This window comes from Ptychodera flava, chromosome 7 (assembly GCF_041260155.1).
Source record: "Ptychodera flava strain L36383 chromosome 7, AS_Pfla_20210202, whole genome shotgun sequence".
Classification (NCBI taxonomy): domain Eukaryota; kingdom Metazoa; phylum Hemichordata; class Enteropneusta; family Ptychoderidae; genus Ptychodera; species Ptychodera flava.
The window spans coordinates 18,327,800-18,341,802 of NC_091934.1; the positions used below are offsets into that span (position 1 = coordinate 18,327,800).

Sequence of the window (14,003 nt, forward strand, 5' to 3'; positions counted from 1 at the left end):
ATGACGTGTCAAATCACCAAACTCTGTTTCTGAATTGCTTTCATCGCTTATGGATATTACCTCACATTTGCTAGAATGGCCAGAATCTGAGCTAGTTATATTTTTCATAGTGTTATTTGGCAGATCGTCTCCTTGCTTTCTTTCTTGATTATCACCCTCTTCCAACCACTGTGAGTCCTCGTATTGTGTACAATGGCCAAACCACCCATCGTTTCTCTCTCCCGATTTTAGAAGACCAGTTTCACCAGACACTTCTTGGTCATCTTTTTGTAAGTTAGTCTGCTTGACATGTATTTTCTGACTTGGTCCTTGGTTCCGTAAAACTGGATTCCGTCTTCAGCATCGATGATGCGAATGAAGATGCTGCATCCCGTAAGCAGGGAAAACCCATGACACTGCAATTGCAAACAACATATGCTACATAACATTTATTACTAAACAAAAACAGTAGGAGGAATAATATAGCCATGAAAAACATTTCTGAGGATTTTCAAGAATAGTTAGACATTACTAGACATTAAGAGGTTATTACCCATTATTAGCATGAGTGTCATTTATGCTGCATGAGACACAAGACGAAGTCGAGTGTCTGACACAACACAGATGCCACTCATACTGATGCAACGCAATGAAATGGCCATATTGGGTAATAACCGATTTGTCAAATTTTTCATCGAAATTTGACAAATGATAGGAAAGAACTTCAGTCTTTTGCCTTTGATTTTATTCTGCCTTGCCTATAACTATCGAAATATTTGTGTAAACGGGCTTCATTTATAAAACTATACGACCTGGTTATGGTAGAAGTGAACACCACGCATGACAAATCCACATCACAATGAACACTATAATAAAATATACAATGACGTAAATATAGTCGCTTGGGAAGAAGTATAACCAATCAAAAAAATTTAGCTGCTTTAAATCTCTCCCGATTCCGATGACGTTCGATCGTCGTACGCAGCGGAAAGGGGCGGCCATTTTCTTTCTTTACACTTAGTATTGTCATGTCAACAGGTGTCGCGCAAGCAACATAGCTGTTACACCAAGCACTCACTGCCTGTTCGAAAGGTGCCGTTCCCATACGAACGGTAAGAATGTTTGCTTATAGCTTGTCTACAATAATTAATATTCTAATGGATTAACCACGGGATAACATCACAAGATTCAACACATTATTCCCGCATTTGGCTACCTGAAATGTCCTTGTTCCTCAAAGCTCTTTAATTTTTTATGTCAGCAACATCACATCGTACGCGGAGAGTGGCAGCCACATTGTGTTGATTCATATATGTTTTACTTTGTATACTAGAACTTGCAAATGTAGTTTGGGAACGCTAAAACCGATTGCGTTTATTATGCATATCTCGACGTTTACGGTAAAATATAATGGCTGATATTTACGGTAAATGTCGCCAGGATTGAGAGATGATAGTACGAGTGTATGGTAGCATTTACAATTCCATTTAAAAGTACTTTGCCTATGTATCTAACCAAATTGCAAACTGCATTTATTCGTAAAAGTTTAACAGAATGTCAGAAGAAAAATTCAAACAATAATCTATTAATTGAGTTTACAAAATGTCATTATTACAGTTGAAGCGTAAAGTGTCAAATTTTAAAGAATAAAGAAAGCCACGGCTACTGTGGCCCATACACGCTACGGAACTTTATTACTTTTGCATATAAACTATAATTTTTCTTGACAACATCTTAATGTTTGTAAGAACATTTATTTCTCCGCCGCGAACTTTTAATTTTGTACGGGAAACTTTGTTTTGGAATAAAACGTTTTAAACACTTTGAACAAAAAAGTTTAACTTTTTAAAATGTGAAATTAACTTTAACTTAAACAAAATATTTGTAACTTTAAACAAGATATAAGTTTCTTAAAGGTATTTTTATTTTGTAAAACAAAAGTGAAAATTGTTCAAAAGTACCAACTCCCCTACTTGTCATGGAAATTTATTATTTTTGAATGGAAAGTCATATTCTTGACAATATATTTAATATTTCTGAAAAAATTTATTTCTCCTTAGCGAACTTTTAATTCTGAACGCGGAAAAATATTTTTGGGTAAACTGTATTTAAAACTATTATATTTTGTAAAACAGAAGTAAAAATTGTTCAAGAGTTTAAGATTTTTGCTGAGCGCGAATTGTGTTCAGTTTCAGGAGAAGACTCTTTCAATTACGAATCTGGCTTCTCCTCTTGGAGAACATGACTATCAAACAACAAAACGGAGGGTATACATAACTTTAACAACACAGCAACTGGTGAAGGAACCCCGATGCGGTCCAGTCGTACACCGTCGGCCGTCAGGACGAATCACTCAAACATAAAACCGTTCTTCGGGGACTCGGACCAAACAATCAGGGTCAAAGCACTATGGCTTCTCCCTCTCAAACTCGGGTGTTGCATGGTGGGATACTTCAACTTCCGCCACCGCCGTTAAAATAAAGCTTTGCGCTTGTCGGAAAAATATTTTACTCTTCCCGAAAATGTGTTACTCTCGCTAGAAAGAGTTGGCTATGCATGATAGGTAATTGCGCCCTCACAACAAATATTTCTCTGTAGAACTAAATTGCGCTCTTTATTCTTTCTCAGTTCAGTTTTACCAAATTCTTAAATCACACTCATATGTAGAAAATATATCTTTAAGCAATCTATTTTGTTGTCTTAAGAAAATAATTTCGCTTAATTTATAACATTTTTTTCAATTATTACAATTTGTTGCTCTAAGAAAATCTTTTTTGCACAAAGGAATCTTTAAAATTAAAACTAATTTTAAGAATTTAAGTTTCCTGCTCTAAAGACATAAGGTTATATAATCCATTTAAGTAACACATTTTGCGCTTAGCAAAAATCTAAACTCTTCAACAAATTTTACTTCTGTTTACAAAATATAAAACGCTTTTAAGAAACATATATTTCGTTTAATGTTAATTTTTAAAAATTAAAGTTTTTTGTTAAAAGTTGTTAAAAACAGTTTACCCTAAAAATAAAGTTTCTACGTTCAGAATTAAAAGTTCGCTGTGGAGAAAAATTTCTTACAAATATTAAATATATTGTCAAGAAATATGAGTTTACATTCAAAAATAATAAATTTCCATGACATATAGGGAAGTTGGTACTTTTGAACAATTTTTACTTTGTTTTACAGAATAAAGAATAATTTTGAGAAACAAATATTTTGTTTAAGTTAAAGTTAAGTTCACTTTTTAAAAATAAAACTTTTTTTTCAAAGTGTTTTAAAACATTTAACTCCAAAATAAAGTTTTCCGTTCAAAATTAAAAGTTCGCAGTGGAGAAATAAAATGTGATACAAATATTAAAGATATAGTCAAGAAAAATGATAGTTCATATTCGGAAGTAATAAAGTTCCGTGGCGTGTAGGGGCCACCGTACATGGCCAAAAGACCAGCAATAAAAGCCATAGATGATGTAATTGTGTGAAACGATGAAAATGACATAACAGTTGGGTATGCAAATAAGATACTTATCTAATCATGCAGGTTTATAAGGACACTGAAACATCTAATGCTTCAAATGTCGAGTAAAATTGGAAAATGAATAATCACATGTTTAGCCTTAGAATTATTAAACTACTTGACTGTCATGGGAAATATTTTTCAACATTAATCTTGCAAAAGAATCATCCCTCCTAAAAATTATGACTTGCTTTTTAAACCCTAGAAATCATTTACAACTGCTTTGTTTCATTCAAACATGTCCGAATTAAGGTTAGCTAAGATGGTTGTCCTCGCCACCTCTTAAAAAGCCATAGACCTTTTTGAACAGCGCCTTCTTCAGTTCCCTTGCTGCAAATGTCTCCTTCTCCATTGCATACATCTACAACAAAAGGCAGACAGAAACTATTTAAAAAGAAAATTTCCAGGGCAAAAAAGTTGTTTCTAGAAAACATTTTGAAACCCACTAACTTTTGAAAATAAGCATTATTATAAAGCTCGGCCTTTTAAAAGAAAGTTAAATTTCGGAAATAAGTTTGCAGAACGTGTGAAATCTGAAAGAAATATAATCTGTCAAAATTTGGAAGGCGAAACAAAGTGCGCTTGAACATTCTGAAATCCAATGGATCATATTTCTGAAACAGCCAACAGTGACTGCTTGACTTTCCCTGCTTCTATGACATGACGCACATAATTTACGGGTGTCCACTATTTTGAGTAAATCGGATCGAAGTCAAAGCCTTCGGTCAAAAATACTGCTTGTATAAAGCGAGATACGTGAGTTTACATTTCTGATTTCCAAAATTAAATAAAAACCAGAAGTTTTTGTGGACGCACAATTTATACATAAGTTCCTTGTTTTTCATCAATGCAGTGACATAAAACATTTTATTTTGCACTGATTAAGTCTCAAATACAGCAATTTTCGTCGTAAAGCCTTTTAGGGTTGGGTCGACAGTTTAATCCATGTGGTATTTGTGGGAACATTGGTTAGACGCGCCATAAAGTGTAAGCATGTCTTCACCCGTCATCTTTACATATGAGCATCATTTTGGCAGAGTTTGCCACCAGTTAACGCTTCCTCGAAAATTGATAGTCCAAACCTTAAAAAAAAAATTATTCCCTTGCGTATCAACCCTAGCTGTTTACGTAATCGGAAATAACATCTTAGGCAATACGGAGGTCTCGGAATTCTCAAATTTCCCGATATTGAAAAATAACTGTGTCACTCTTTATGCTAACTCCGTAGGAATAAAGAATAACATTTCATTCGCAATCTAGTTTGCTCCGCAGCTTTCAATACAAATGAAAACTATCTAATTACAATCGACTGAAAGCAGTGCGCGGTATTATGAAAATTAGGGGTCGTGACCTTTCAGCCGAAGTCAAGCCCGCAACAAGGTAACGCAGGCCATAATTATCTCGGTCGGAAATAAGTTCAGCCAACTGTTCTACTTGACTCGAATCCATCTGCTGCCCAAAGAAGCTCGACACCACCATCGTTGTAATTGAGAGAGAGAAAGAGAGAGAGAGAGAGAGAGAGAGAGAGAGAGAGAGAGGAGAGAGAGAGAGAGAGAGAGGGTGAATGAGGGGGAAGGAGGAATTAAGTTTCAAGGGACGATAAGACAAGGGATGGGAAATACGAGCTAGCGAGGGCAGGAAATGGTAGAGTACAATTGACTGCTCCGTTAAGTAAACCTTGATTAGCCTGAAAGCATTGACCAAAGGGCGATCAACGTGACTCCAACCTGTAAAAAATTTATAGGCCTGGACTCGTACTCCGATCCATAAATCATGTTACGAACAAACAAACACGATAAGGGATCCCTGCGTAAACGGTCATGTTGGTCTGTACTGACGCTCAAGGTGCTACACGGCCAATACCAGTACACGTCCATTATTTCTCTCCTCAGGTCCTCAATCCAGCCTATGATAAAGTATCTCGATATGTATTGTACTTTGCACTGAATTTGTGCAAAATCTTCCCTGTTGTTTTCTTAATGATGGCCTATATCACTAGAATCACTGTATGGTTTAGGAGACAAAATGCATAGTTTTCTATTATTTAGAGACCATCAATTTGAAAGTAGATTGTCAAACGACAAAGTACACGACGTTGAAAGATGAAACACGGAGTGACAAAGCAGGAAAAGATTTGAGTTGATAAAAGCAATGTTTATCGCTTAGATACTTAATTCTGAAGCATACTTTGAAACTTTAATACTTGTGACTGTGACAGTTATGGAGGTGTGACTTGTCATCTTTCTATCGACAAATACGTGCTAGGAATTCCTCTAGATTGTACTTTGACGATCATTATTCTGTTCCCTCTACCATAAATAGTTTTCAAACCGGCCGAGAAATGAGTTAAAGATGAAAAAGTCATCTCGGTTCATCCTTTGGTGTACTAAGGGGTCACAATCTTGGAAACTACTTACCTAAATACATTTACTGATATTTCATATTCAAAAAGCAGGGCTTGGTGAAAATAGAATGTTCTATTTCACAAAAAATGCCTGTAGAAACTTTATTCACTCAATGCACCGTTTCTCTAATCGTGCTATATGAGCCTCTAAATGAACTTCAACGAGTGGTAGAACAAATAAAAGTATGAGAATCCGAAGTGCATTCTCCCTTAATCATTTTCCCCGTTTACACATTTGCACTACTATACTCAAAAGTCCTGGCATTGACAGTTGTGCACTTCAGACTCTGTCAATTGGACCACTGTTCTGGTAGACTTGAATGTTTTGTACGACCTATGCACTGGACATACACATGCTGGACGTAGGCATGCTAGGCAGTGAGCACTTCGACCTCAAATCACATGGACATCGACTTTTATCTGAATAAGTGGAATCGTCCGCCCTCGGTTGATCAGGATCTGATAAGCTAGGTCACCTTGGCATAATTTAAACTAACTTGTTTGTTAGTTATCCATTTTATGCTGCTATCTTTGACAAAGTTTGCAAACAGTCATGAAATGAGATTTATTAGGTGCTGCCAACGGACAATGTCCCTTTAAAGGGGTCCTTATAATGATAAGATATATTATTACATATGTACCGCAGTTTATTCGCATCGAAGCGCGCGCGTACTACTGGTATTTGCACTGCAGTGCGATACCAAAAACATTATGCCATTTCTTTATGTTAATGAGTATTTACCAATTTTGACCCGTAACTATTTTTGTTTGTAAACACAAAAAATGTCGTCTACAAAATTTCATTTCACTTTGGTTCGATGCTAGTTATATTAAAATGCATGACATTACCGATTAAACTCTACAACAAAGAAAATTGTCTGTACTTATTATAGTGTGAGGATGATTTTTACTATCCGGAGAGCAGTTTGTATATTAGCGAAGCAAAAACATTGACAACTGGCGACGTCCGTTTTAGTTCCATGGATACTCGTTGGCCGCCGTACCATGGCGGCCATCATACATCGAAACACACGTAACTGCGGACGCAGCGGGGCAGATCGTCCATGTAGCCGACATGAACACGAAAGTGTCTGTTAGCGGGTACCAAAAACTATGAAAAATAGTAAAGAATGAGCTACAAAATCACTCAGTTTTAAGTTGAAGGTAGAATAAGTCTGTGCCTTTGTATAAAATACTATAAAAATAGTAGAAAGTGAGCAACCAGCTGAAAGTTAGTCGAGGAGAGCTTAACCGCATATCATTTGCATCTTATTGTCGGCTACATGGACTGTGTGCCCGCAGCGGAGCTAATTAAACAGTTAACATTTTCAGAGACGTTTTTGCCAGTAGTTTTCTCACCGGGCATTCCCTGTACAATCGAAAGTCACTTTGCATGCAGTTTACTCTGTGCTTGTGTGTCCTACACGCTAATGATAACAGTGATCGCTGTGCACGGTAAACACTGAAATTTGATCGTTCGACAAGTTACGTTTGCCGTATCTTACTCTTAAATTTCCCGTAAAAAATCTTCGGAGCTCAAAATGTAAAAAAATCAAAAGCGTTCCATGTTCAAAGTTCTCTTCGTTTGGCTATCTATGTATGTGCATGAAGGTACGAAGAGAGCTACCTCCATGCTCCATGGTATCAGTGGTATGTGTGAGGATCGCAAGCAGAGTTCGAACCCTCCGACGTTCTTCTTATGTCATCCTTGATAAACAAGTAAACAAAAGTTTAGCCAATCAAAATAGAGGGTGTGACGGCGCTGACCAATGAAAAGTGAAAGCTGATCCGATGCCTCATTACAGTATGTCCATGTTATATAACTCCGCAGGGTCGCCCTGAAGCTTTGACAGACAAGTGTACGCACGATTAATCGTCGATTCTCTCGATAAATGATGCAAATAAAAGATAGAACATATGTAATAATAACAGAGCCCCATGCCGGTGAGTGCAAGCGCGCCGTACTACTACTAGCGGTATTTGCACTCGTGCTGCGGTGTATTCAGCTGTCCTTTCACTCGCTGAAAGGACTGCCGCCGAATACACCACAGCAGTCTTGCAAATACCGCTAGTAGTAGTACGGCGCGCTTGCACTCACCGGCCATGGGGTTCTGTCATATTATGCAGGACAAGTAATGTGAACTGACTTATTTTTAGGCCACGGGGTCATTAATTAGCTGTTCATAATTGCCGTCCAACTGAAAATTTTTAGACTTACCCTCCCGCGCTCAAACATCATTTTTACCCACTCTCCAACTATTTTGAATGTTTCCCCTCCCCACTGAAACCAAATTGAATTTTTTAAGCTCCCCTGCCCTGTGGTAAAAACTTGTCGATTTCCCCTGCCCTGGAAAAAATTCCCATTCAAATTTTGGCTCCGTAAAATTTTATATTTCCCTGCAGACGTGAAGCTCCCCTGCCTTGTGATGAAAAAAGCCTGTCGATTTTCCCCTGTCCCTGTTTTATAAGTAACTTCTCCTCTCCTCCTTTTCCCATCCTAGTCCCCAGCCCAACCAAGCGATATCTGCCCTGCACGACCAAAACAATCTGCTCCCTGCCAGCTTAATTATGTCCCTTGCCCAATCAAAATTAAAATTTCCCCTGTCCTCAAAAATTGCTCCCAGAAGAGCTTTTTCGAAGAACAGCTCCACTGGCTGCACCTGATTTATAGATTGTCCTTGAGAGAAGCCACTTCAAAAATGGGTCGACTGTCAAATAAGAGTCATATCTGTTTTGCTTATCGTGATTCACCTTTTCAGTGTCAGTCTTTCAACCCCTGCCATTTGAGAATGAGAATAGATGCAACACAAAATTGTCTTTTTTCCTGTGACCCGAGATCTTAAATTTCATAAATGAGTATGAAGTTTTTTACTTTAATTAATGTTATCATTTATATCAAAATTGAAAGTTTTCTATCCAAAATATGTACCCCTTCATCCTTCGAGTCAACTATTGCTTCAACAATAAACTTTAGATTCTATGCGATTTCCAATTATGTAGTATGAGGAAGTTTTCTATGTCATTTTCAATAAGACAAGTCGCTTAGACAATAGATATGTTGGTTAAGTGAAATCGTACTCAATATATTCGGTTGCACTCTGAGGAAGATAAATTACCTATATCCATTCACGTAATTTGAAAAGCCTTCACAATTTACTGATTTCACTTAAAAAGGCATTTTCTTGACAACATCCAGTCGACAGGATTGAACATAAGGCATATTTTACACTCAAGGGACTAACAGCGTCAAAGAAAAAGACAACGTTCATCTTCAAGGAAACATGTTTCAGAAAACATCACTTTCGACTTCGCTTTTTATGTAGCACAGCTGACACATTTCTATGGAAATGAGACGGATACCCACCTGACTCAGAGTACCACATAACGTTAAAGAGTGATTCGGTGGTCGCCCTTGATTTAATGGGAACATTTCATTTTACGCTGTTTAAAAATGTAAGCAGACACGAAGCTGATATAATGCACTGACTTCTACTTTCTGTAATTACTTTTCATTTTTATTTTGGCGCGCTCTTTGGGCGCCCAATTTTTATAACATCTCATTTTATTGCATTTTCTCAGCAGGCCTTTATGATTGATATATAAGTCATATCTTCCTGTTGTAATATGTACCTAGTTTGTTATATCTATTTCAAATTTTACTAGTTTCTTCATTAATCTTTTGCAACAGATTCTCCTCCTTATCGTCAGCATCGCCTGCATCTGGTATCTGATATCCCACTTTGTTCATGACATGGATTGGCTAGGCTTATCATGACTTGTCCACGAAGTTTTGGTTAATAGATGGATTAAGGGGCTTCATTACCCAACCGCAATATTGAGTATTTCAATAACACCTCTTATTCAATTCCATACGATTATCAGCAAAACATGAGCAATTCAACAAGGACTAGACATAGGCACATTTATCTGCCTTCAAATAGACCAAATGTAAATGATTTATTTTGTCTTTAAAAACATGTTATAGGATACATCTGTTGATATCCACTAGGAGCCGAATCACAATTGATAGCAATGCCCGGACTCAGAGCCTAACTAAATATCACACAAAGTTTTGGAATTTTACAAACCCAGACAAACCTGTTGTGTATACACATACAGAAGCTGCATTGAGATGTGCAGGCATCTGTTAAGGAATGCAGAAACTTTCCCAATTTAAGCTGTGGCCTATATTACACCATTTTCCAATTGGAATGCTCTCAGTAGTCTCTGTTAACTAGGTGATGCTACGAAATCATTTTGTGCCGATATAATTTTGAGTCTCCAAACAAATACATGTTTTTAAACACCTCAAATTGACAAATTGCAAAAAGGTCCGCAAAATATTGATCCTCGATTGGCGTGAGCACATATTTCCTATCCTCTCCATGCCGAGTCTTTCAAAGCCTTAGTCAGTCCATTATGAATGCTCTTACCAACTAGAACAAACTTAAAACGGCAAAGTGATCGGTCATGTCGTCAATCAGTAATCTCAATTTCTGCACTTAATGTTTTATGTTCTCTTTACGACTTAAAGCACATACTCTATGACTGCAGTGAGATGTTACTTTTATGCACTTATCATGTCATTCCCAATTTATGTAAAGAACAGCGTTTCAACAAGAAGGGAAGGCAATATCTGTAGTGAGGTGAAATTGTAGTAAAAAATTCCTCTGAGAGAGAAAATAAAAAAGAGATTGTCGGAATGGTCAAGGTCGAAAAAGTAATTTCAGTGGGGAGGGAGAAAAAGTAATGCTCCTCTATCCATTTTCTAAGTCCCCCCGCACCCTTCCCAGGATATAAACTAGTTCGACCAGTACTTCTGACTATACAAGAGTGTACAACAAAGTAAAACATGAATTAGACACATTTAGTGAAAACATTTTGAATATGTGTACACGAAGAGCAACTAGGTTTACATAAAATTTAATCGCCTGTGGTAGATATTTCACTACTGTGTTGGCTGTCCGAGGTCTCACAGAATCACATGTCTTCGAATTGCGACGAGGTCTGCAAAACATTGATAACCGAAATTAAAAACTAGTGCTTTTCCCTAGACTTAAACGTACTGACAATGAAACACAATACTTACTACACGAATTATTGCAAGTGCGCAATAACATGGACACGTACCTTAAAATCGATAGCAATTTGCTGTAGCCGTTATCTGTCATGCATCTTTCGTGGATTGATTAATTTCTTAAACAGTCGGGCATAGTCAAACTTTATTCTACAAGAAGACCACCTAAGCCTTTATATATACCTAGCAGGTATACCGCGTTGGTTGGAAGCTGAAGACTGATTAACCGATCAACAGACCGTATTGACGTGTGCATCACATACAAGTAAAAAAGTTCAAAAGGTAGGTGAGACACTTTTAAGTGTGTACTGGTAATAAAGAGGTCATGTTTCAAAAAAGGATAATTATTTTAATCATAATCTGCTAAAGATTTAGCGAAACCTCTAATCATAAGTGGTTATGAATTTTACAGAAACAGTAGCTTCAACTTTTCAGGTTTTTCCCACCACTTTTTTGTGTAAGTTGTCGATCTACTCCTCAAACCATGATGACAAACCAATCATTCAGGTTTTCGACGCAGCGTCTATATATGTAAAATTCTTTATTATTGGTTACATTTGAATTTTAGTACGGACAAAAAACTCACTGTTAATTAATCAGCATACCAGCATTACCGGGCTAATTTGCAGAATCAGTCACGTGCTTTCTCACGAAATAGTAGCATACTTTTATTTCAATCAGTGACCGAGTTTGTGTGAACTAGTTTACAGGTGGCCGTACTTTAACATTATTGATGGTAACAAGATAAAAGACGACTAGAAATCCTTTATTTCTTGTTTAGAAACACCACCATTACTTTAAAAGTTCCAGACAAAAAGCAAACACACTTGCAAACTTTTGAAGACGTTTTCCTGAACAAACATTACGTGAACTCTTGCCGCTTTTGTTTTGTTTGTATTCTCAAGTCAGAGGCCAATCACGGTTTATCACCGTATTTTAACTGCCTAATCTATCTTTCTGTACATGTCAACGGATATATATACAGCTGTGATTCTGAAGGTAGTGGGGATATCTTGTGCACACTATGACATTTCTTTGGAATTTAGCAGAGCAGTTTGACTTTGATCTCTCCTCTATGTGACCGAGTGCCGTGCGTTGTGAGTTTCAACCCCATTTACCGAATTACATCAATCACCATTACATTATTTGCTGCTTTTCATTTGACTGGCTATCAATCACGCATAACGCTATCTAATGACGCAATGACTACAAACACCGCATCTGGCTTCAAAGAGCCCCTATACTTGTTAAACTGGAGACATAGTACTGAATGGTAGTTCTTGCTGCAGTTGTAGTTCCTTCTATCTTTAAGATACGCCTTGAGAACAGATATTTGGACCATGCAATTTTTCCCATTGTTTTCTGGTCTACCACGTGTGGGGGTTCAACAATTTTTACTTCTGTTTAACAAAATATAAAACGCTATTAAGAAACATATTTTGTTTAAAGTTATTTTTTTAAAATTAAAGTTTTCTGTTAAGAGTTGTTAAAAACAGTTAACCTAAAAAATGAAGTTTTTCGCTTTCAGAAATAAAAGTTCTCTGTGGAGAAATAACATTTCTTACAAATATTAAATATTGTCAAGAAATATGAGTTTATATTCAAAAGCAATAAATTTCCATATTTAGGGGATTTGGTACTCTTGAACAATTTTAACTTTTGTTTTGCAAAATAAAAAATACTTTTGAGAAATTATTTTGTTTAAAGTTAAAGTTAAAAATACTTTTGATAAACAAATATTTTAAGTTAACGTTTAGTTCACTTTTAAAAATAAAACTTTTTGTTCAAAGTGGTTTAAACATTTAACTAGAAATAAAGTTTTCCATTCAAAATTAAAATTTCGCGGTGGAGAAATAAAATGTGATACAAATATTAATATTAAAGATAAATGATAGTTCATATGCAAAAGTAATAAAGTTCCGTGGCGTGAAGGGGCCGTCGTATATGGCCAAGAGACCGGCAATAAAAGCCATAGATGACATAATTGTTTGAAACGATGAAAATGACATTACAGTTTGGTATATAAATAAGACACCTATCTAATCATGCAGGTTTATAAGGACACTGAAACATTGGAAAATGAATAATCTCATGTTTAGCCCTAGAATTATTAAACTACTTTGACTATCATGGGAAATATTTTTCAACATTAATCTTGCAAAAGAATCATCCCTCCTAAAAATTATTACTTGCTTTTTTAAACCCTAGAAATAATTTACAATTGCTTTGTCTCATTCAAACATGTCCGAATTAAGGTTAGCTAAGATGGTTGTCCTCGCCACCTCTTAAAAAGCACATACCTTTTTGAACAGCGCCTTCTTCAGTTCCCTTGCTGCATATGTCTCCTTCTCCATTGCATACATCTACAACAAAAGGCAGACAGAAACTATTTAAAAAGAAAATTTCCAGGGCAAAAACGTTGTTTCTAGAAAACATTTTGGAACCACGCTAATTTTTGAAAATAGGCATAATTATAAAGCTCGGTCTTTTAAAAGAAAGTTTAATTTTGGAAATGAGTTTGCATACCGTGTGAAATCTGAAAGAAATATAAATTGTCAAAATTTGGAAGGCGAAACAAATTGCGCTTGAACATCCTGAAATCCAATGGATCATATTTCTGAAACAGCCAACAGTGACTGCTTGACTTTCCCTGCTTCTATGACATGACGCACATAATTGACGGGTGTCCACTATTTTGAGTAAATGGGATGGAAATCGAAGCCTTCGGTCAAACAGACCGCTTGTATACAGCGAGATGCATAAGTTTACATTTCTGATTTCCAAAATTAAATAAATGCCAGAAGTTTTTTGGTCAAAAATAATTCTTGTGGACACACAATTTATACATAAGTTCCTTGTTTTTCATCAATGCAGTGACATAAAACATTTTATTTTGCACTGATTAAGTCTCAAATACAGCAATTTTCGTCGTAAAGGCTTTTAGGGTTGGGTCGACAGTTTAATCCATGTGGTATTTGTGGGAACATTGATTAGACGTGCCATAAATGTAGGCATGTCTTCACCCATCATC

The 14,003-nt window shown here is 36.4% G+C and overlaps 1 long non-coding RNA gene across 1 annotated transcript; it reads right to left on the reverse strand.

The window, feature by feature from the left end:
* Positions 1-308: 308 nt before the first annotated feature.
* Positions 309-11,096, reverse strand: LOC139136143 (uncharacterized). The gene is made up of 3 exons (XR_011553122.1): positions 11,026-11,096; positions 3,790-3,852; positions 309-395 (listed from the first exon to the last, which is right to left on the reverse strand). It is a non-coding gene; the product is annotated as an uncharacterized lncRNA (long non-coding RNA).
* Between the last annotated feature and the right edge of the window lie 2,907 nt (positions 11,097-14,003).